Below are 6,000 nucleotides of genomic sequence, written 5' to 3' on the forward strand. Positions count from 1 at the left end.
CCCTACTTATTAAAACAAGTCATATCACACGAGTGTCTGAAAAGTTATTGCTCAATTTGCTTCAGCAGATGTCTCCAGTTTATAACCTAGTGCAAGAATAAAACTGGAGGCTATTACCACACATTTTGCTGGATGTGGGATTACATCCTGAACAACTAGTCTGAAGGAAACTGGAGTTTTAATCTGAAGAGGTCTTAGGTTCCCACACAATCCTGGTGTTCAAGTTACACAGGGTATGGATGGGGTGTGGTACTGAGCTGCCAATAGACCCTGATTCACAAGAAAGGGTGTGAAAGAATAAATGTGTACGCCTAAGGCATACTCTCACAGCCCCATTGTATAAATAAGCCATGCACCTGTATTTTGCACAAACTAACACTGAGAATTACTTTACACAGAAAAGTAGATGTGTCAGTATAAAGTCCTAGAGAGGAATTGAGAGGTACAGATATTTTTGTGTGTGTACTAGAAGTACAAACAGAGTCAGCCCTTCCCACATCCTGACGTTTTTTTCGAGAATGTGAAAATGTGAATCCAACGGAAAGGTGAAGAAACAATATCGGAAATACCATCACAAGAATAGTTGCTGATGTGTAAATTCACATCGGGTCTCCAACAATAAGCCCACCAGGCAAACAGAGATGTTTTTAAATATAAATGATACAGTAGCTGCTGTGGTTTAACTATTTGAAATTTTCAGAAATTCAATTCACAATTAACAATATAAAAATCCAGTCATATCTAAAAACAGTACGTTTCTAAGAAATCCACACTCACATCCATGATAATAAAATAACAGACATCATCACAATGGATAAAAAAATATTATTGACTGGAATTCATATTCTAAGACAAATTTCTATATCAGAATAGTGATGCTGCCAGTTTTCACCTGCTACAAGCTTTCAGCACAATGCTCAGATGTCAACATGTCTGATAATGTTTTAATATCTACACAGTAATTGCCCTACAAAAAGGGGAGATTGAGCAACTAACCACAAATACTACAGCAGTAAATTTTGGAGTGTAGAAGGCATTTGAAAGGCTGTTTCGTTTTGTTTTCCTTAAAAATCAAACATGGGTGTCTATTGTTATTTGGAACACAAAAACACAGTTCTTTTATATTTTTAGGAAACCTAAATTATTTCTAAGAATTAGCTTCCCCTTTAATGAAGAACATGCAATGTGGCAGTTTACTGCTTCTCCTTTGTAATCACAATATTCATCCCTGGCATCCAATCCATTGCTTAGACTTACAATTCCTTAGATCAAAAAACACACTGTTTTTTCCCGTTACAACTTGATAGCCATAATGACACATATCTTACAAATGAAAACTTTGAGCTCACTCTCTCTTATGTCCCAACTAGTGAATGGTCAATACTGGATAGAAGCCAAACCATTTCTCTTCCTTTATGACTGAATTTAAATTATGTACCATTAATGCTTGACAGGGGACAGCAGCGTTAAGCCATTCAGGCAGCAGAAATTTTAGTATCTCAAACAAGTTTGATACATTTCATGAGAACATGAAAAAGTTGTTACTGAGCATTTTTTATAAATCAAACCAAGCACGCACAACACATCTTGATAATTAAACTTAATGCCCTACTAACAGCCAAAATGCAATTTTAAGGTATGCTTAAAGCCTCAAACTCTTTATAGATTAGAAAAAACAATCATTTCCCCCTAGTCCTCATTTTCCAAGCTTAAAAGGTTTGCTGTCTTAAGTTTTTTAAAAGTGTGGGAGTAGGCACATGTGAATTTGGAATAATAAAACTGCCTTCTGCTTAGGAGACCACCCAAGTGGGGGCTGTCCCCTATGCTACAGCAAGACGATCATTTAAAAAAGAAGTTAATCTAAGTTTGTTCAGGTTCTCATTTGATTAACGTATATCTGACATTAGAAACTTAAGATAGCGGGTACCTTATATTAAAGGTCTGTTTGATTAACCCCCCCCCCAAAAAAAAAACCTGCAGGAACAAATTCCCTGTATGTTGTATACATCTCAGATCAATGGTGACAATGTGAAATGCTCTGCCTCTATTACTCTCTTAGGCGCTAGCTAGCTGATGCTATTACTGTATTATTATTGTTACGCTATTAACCTGCTTGCTTTGTTTCTGGACAAATCCTAAAAAAAAAACGTGGGGAGGAGGAGGAGGCCAATTAAAAATAACAAGCTCACTAACAGCCAGAGTCGAGGTGAAATCAGAGGAGGCAGCCGTCCCTCTTGATACCGTAAGGGCGAGGCGTTGTGGGCTGCAGCGAAGATCGTCCCCCCCCCCAAAAAAAAAGAAAAGAGAGAGAGAGAGAGAGAGAGAGAGAGAGACAGAGACAGAGACAGAGAGACAGAGAGAGAGAGAGAGAGAGAGAGAGAGAGAGAGAGATGCTGACGCCAAAGCCACCTGCCTGTCGATTGCAGTGGCAGAAACAGCAGCAGAGATGGTGGATGTGGCGATAAGGGGTCTCCCCCCCCAAGAGACATTTCCTAACCATTCCTGTTCCAAGCAAACGGAGCCCACCTCTCACCCACCCGCTTTCCTGTCTCCCACCTGCCCGACTTGCTTCTTCCCGCGGGGCACGAGGCATCGCTTCCCCGCTCACGGGCCGGGCCCCCTCAGAGCAGCTTCTGTACCAAGAAAGCCCATTGTTTCCATGGCTGCGCCTCGCTTGCTCCTGGCTGCTGCTGTTGCCCCAAGAGACCCGGCCTCCCTCTCTCCGTCTCCGCCGAAAGTGCTCCGGGCTCCCGCGGGCATCTTGCGACGCCGCCCGGGAGGGGGGTCGCTGTGACGGCGGGAAGGTTATCGCTCCTTCTACTCCGGTCTTTGTAATCGGAGGCGGTGTCCCCCGTTCCCACCCGCAGTCCAAGGGAAACGCTGACCGGGGAGGCCGCCATCCGGGGATACCCAGCGACTCCCACCTCAAGCGTTTTCGCACTCAGCCCCCCTCCCCCCCCCGCTCCCCCAGCTTTTAGTTCCCAGGAGCAGGAGAGGAGCTACGGCTGCCTTTCGGCTTCAGCCGAGCGATCCGGAGCTCCGCGTTTCTCTCCCGTTTCTCCTAGAATATCTGAAGAAGGAGAGGCTGAAGGGCGTTTCTGCCTCCCTCCCCTCATTTTGGCCCTTCTCTACTTACTCCCGGGGAAGCGGGGGGGGGGGGGGAGAAGAAGCCATAGCCTTGCTCGACACAGCCCCTTCCCTCACGCTGAGGGAGCCCAGTCAGTTCAAGTCACAGAATGTGCCGCTTCGGCAAAGCTCCAGGTCTACAACTTCTGTGGGAATTCAAGTCTTTCTGAAGCCACCACACCGGAGAAGAAAACGAACAGAGAGAAGGGGATTTGCGCCGCGGCACCGTCTCTCTCTCTCTCTGTCTCTCTCTCTCTCTCTCTCACACACACACACACACATTACACATATTATATTGAACCGGGAGTTATTGTCTTAAAGTCGCCTTTTCCTCCAGTGTGTGTTTGTTTGTGTGTGTGTGTTTGTGTGTGTGTGTGTGAGAGAGAGAGAGAGAGAGAGATTTGAAGGAGAGGTGGAGGAAAAGGCGACTTTAAGACAGTAACTCCCGGTTCAATATAATTCAATATAATTACCAAGGCAAAGATGCGAAAAGATGCCGGAACGGCGGGAATGTGTCTTAATTTCATTAGGGGAGGGGGGAGAGAAATCTAAGCGAAGCCAATGACCCTCCATCCCTTTTCATTCGAAACGAATACACAACCGCCTTCTTCGTCCCGAAATCCCCCCCCCCCCGCCTCCCAATGGTTTGGCTTTCCCCGAGACAGGAGTCTCCCAACACCATGGGGCATCCTTTCAAGTGCCCAATTAGTACACCTGCTGGCTCGGATGATGGGAACTGTAGTCCAACGCCTAGATAGGAGCACCGACCTTGGTGCGGGGGGGGGGGTCGATGTTTCTATGACTAGAAGGGGCGTCAGGCAAAGCGAGGAGAGAAAGAGGGAAATTGGATGCCGGGAAAGCCGGCTTGGGGTGCGGGGATTCCCTTCGAAGCAAACGCAAGGGGACACTCAGGAAGGAAAGGGACGCCTGAAGTCTTCGCTGACCTCCACACATCGGCCCGTGTGACCTAGACCTCCGATCTGTTGGGAGGACGGCGACCCCCCCCCCCTGCCAGCAGCCGCTCCAGCTGCGCCTGGTGGGAACTGTAGTCCAGATAGAGACATCGAGGAGTTGCGCTTCCAAGAGACACCGAGCCGAGGAACGCTAAAATCCGAGTCCGGAAAAAACAGGAGCGAACTTGGATCGACCTACCTGCCTGCAACCCGGGGCTCCGCCAGCGAACCCGCAGCGTCCGGACGCCGAGCGGGCGGACTCCTCAAGCCTCCGGACGCCACCGCTGCCGTCGCCGCCGCCTCTTTCGCTGCCCAGGATTAAGCCGGACGAGGCGGAGACGCTGCGCAAGCGCAGCTTTAGGCGGGGCTGTTTCAGGTAGCAGCACCAGCCTGCTCGCCAAGTAGCAATTAAGGCGGAGAGGCTCGTCGCCTTCGCTCGCGCTTTGGGGGTGTTTTTAGAGGGCCCTCCCGGCCTCTGACTTCGTCCCCGCTCTTGTGGCCACGAATCGCGAAGCTCGGAGGTACAGAATCGGCCCTGGCAGCGCCTTTCCCCAGCAGCCGCAGCAACGGACGCTCCGAGAGAGTAATCCCATTAAACCCCAAAGAGCTTCCTGTCGAGTGGACGTGCCGAGAATTGTACTGCTGCACCTGCCCTCCCGCCCACGCTCTCTTGGGAAACGGTAGCGCAGGTAGTCCTCAACTTACAGCAGCTGATTTAGTGACCGTTCGGAGTTACAACGGCACCCTCCAAAGTGACGGCGGCACTGGGAAAAGTGACTTATGACCAGGTCCCACACTAATGGCGGCGGCGGCAGCATCCCCGTGGTCTCGTGATTTACATTTGGATGCTTGGCAACTGACTCACATTTATGATGGTTGCGGTGTCCCCAGTCATGTGACCCCCTTTGCGTGTCCCCCAGTCATGTGATCCGCTTTTGCGACCTTCTGGCGGAAACCAGATTCACTTAACAACCGTGTTACTAATTTAAGAACTGCAAGGAATCACTTAAGTGTGAGAAAAGTCATAAAACAAGGCAAAACTCAACCAACGTCTTAGCAACATAAATTTTGGGGTCGTAAGTTGAGGACTACCTATACACAGTGCAGTGGTGGGTTCTGGATCCCGTTCCATCTGGTACAGTTGGAACGGGCCCGGTGTCGTCCACATGGATGCACGCAGCGCGCTCATGCGTCTCAGCGCTTCTGAGAGCCTCCGCAACGCTCATTTGCTCAGCGGAGCATCGCGCACGTGCCATGTATGTGTGCAGAAGCGCCGAAGACTTAAAAGACCGGTAAGGAGCTTGGGCGGGTGGGTGGGCGCTCCGGAGCACCGTGCCGGAACGGTATCTGGTGCTCCAGGCAGGCTCCGGTACACCCATACTGGGGCGTACCTCCTGCAACCTACCACTGACATAGTGCCAGAGCCAAGTAAGGAAGGTTTATTTCTTCACGTTGTGCACACCCTGCCTTTGTTGGACCTGTGACATGCAAACAAAAAGAGAGAAAGCGCAAAGTGGATCCTGGCAGATACCGGGAGGAGGAATCCCCATCTTAACCAGTTTTTTTGATATTTTAAGAGAACTGATGAATCAAACTTTTTTATTCAAGGCAGTAGGACTAAGTCCCTAGGAATTTCTTAAGTATCTTATATTCCCCTCCCCCCTTCCCACAGTCTCTGGGCTCCTGGATCACTGACTTCTAGAAACAAACAAACAAAAATCAAGGGAGAATAATATGCAAGCGCTGTTGGATAAAGTGAGACTAAGGAACAATTTATCATTAAATCTTTAAAAGGACCAGGGACAAAGAGCAGGCTTGGATCCTCAAAGATGGGAAGACAGTCTGGATCTTCTCAAATCCCTCTTCTGGACATTCATCTTAACCTCCCCTAAGAGGCGGGGGTGGGGATACGAAAAAAAAT

General features: G+C 48.6%; 1 protein-coding gene across 2 annotated transcripts in view; it reads right to left on the minus strand.

Moving 5' to 3' along the window:
- Positions 1–4,434, minus strand: part of FHDC1 (FH2 domain containing 1) — a 51,962-nt gene extending 47,528 nt beyond the window's left edge. The window contains exon 1 of one of the 2 annotated variants that reach the window (XM_081959603.1): positions 4,279–4,434. The gene's annotated coding sequence lies outside the window, so the exon portion shown is untranslated. Of the gene's footprint in view, positions 1–2,556; positions 3,089–4,278 lie in introns of those variants that run through there. The other variant, XM_081959604.1, reaches the window with a different exon arrangement.
- Between the last annotated feature and the right edge of the window lie 1,566 nt (positions 4,435–6,000).

This window comes from Natrix helvetica (assembly GCF_964273705.1).
Source record: "Natrix helvetica genome assembly, chromosome: 7".
NCBI lineage: Eukaryota > Metazoa > Chordata > Lepidosauria > Squamata > Natricidae > Natrix > Natrix helvetica.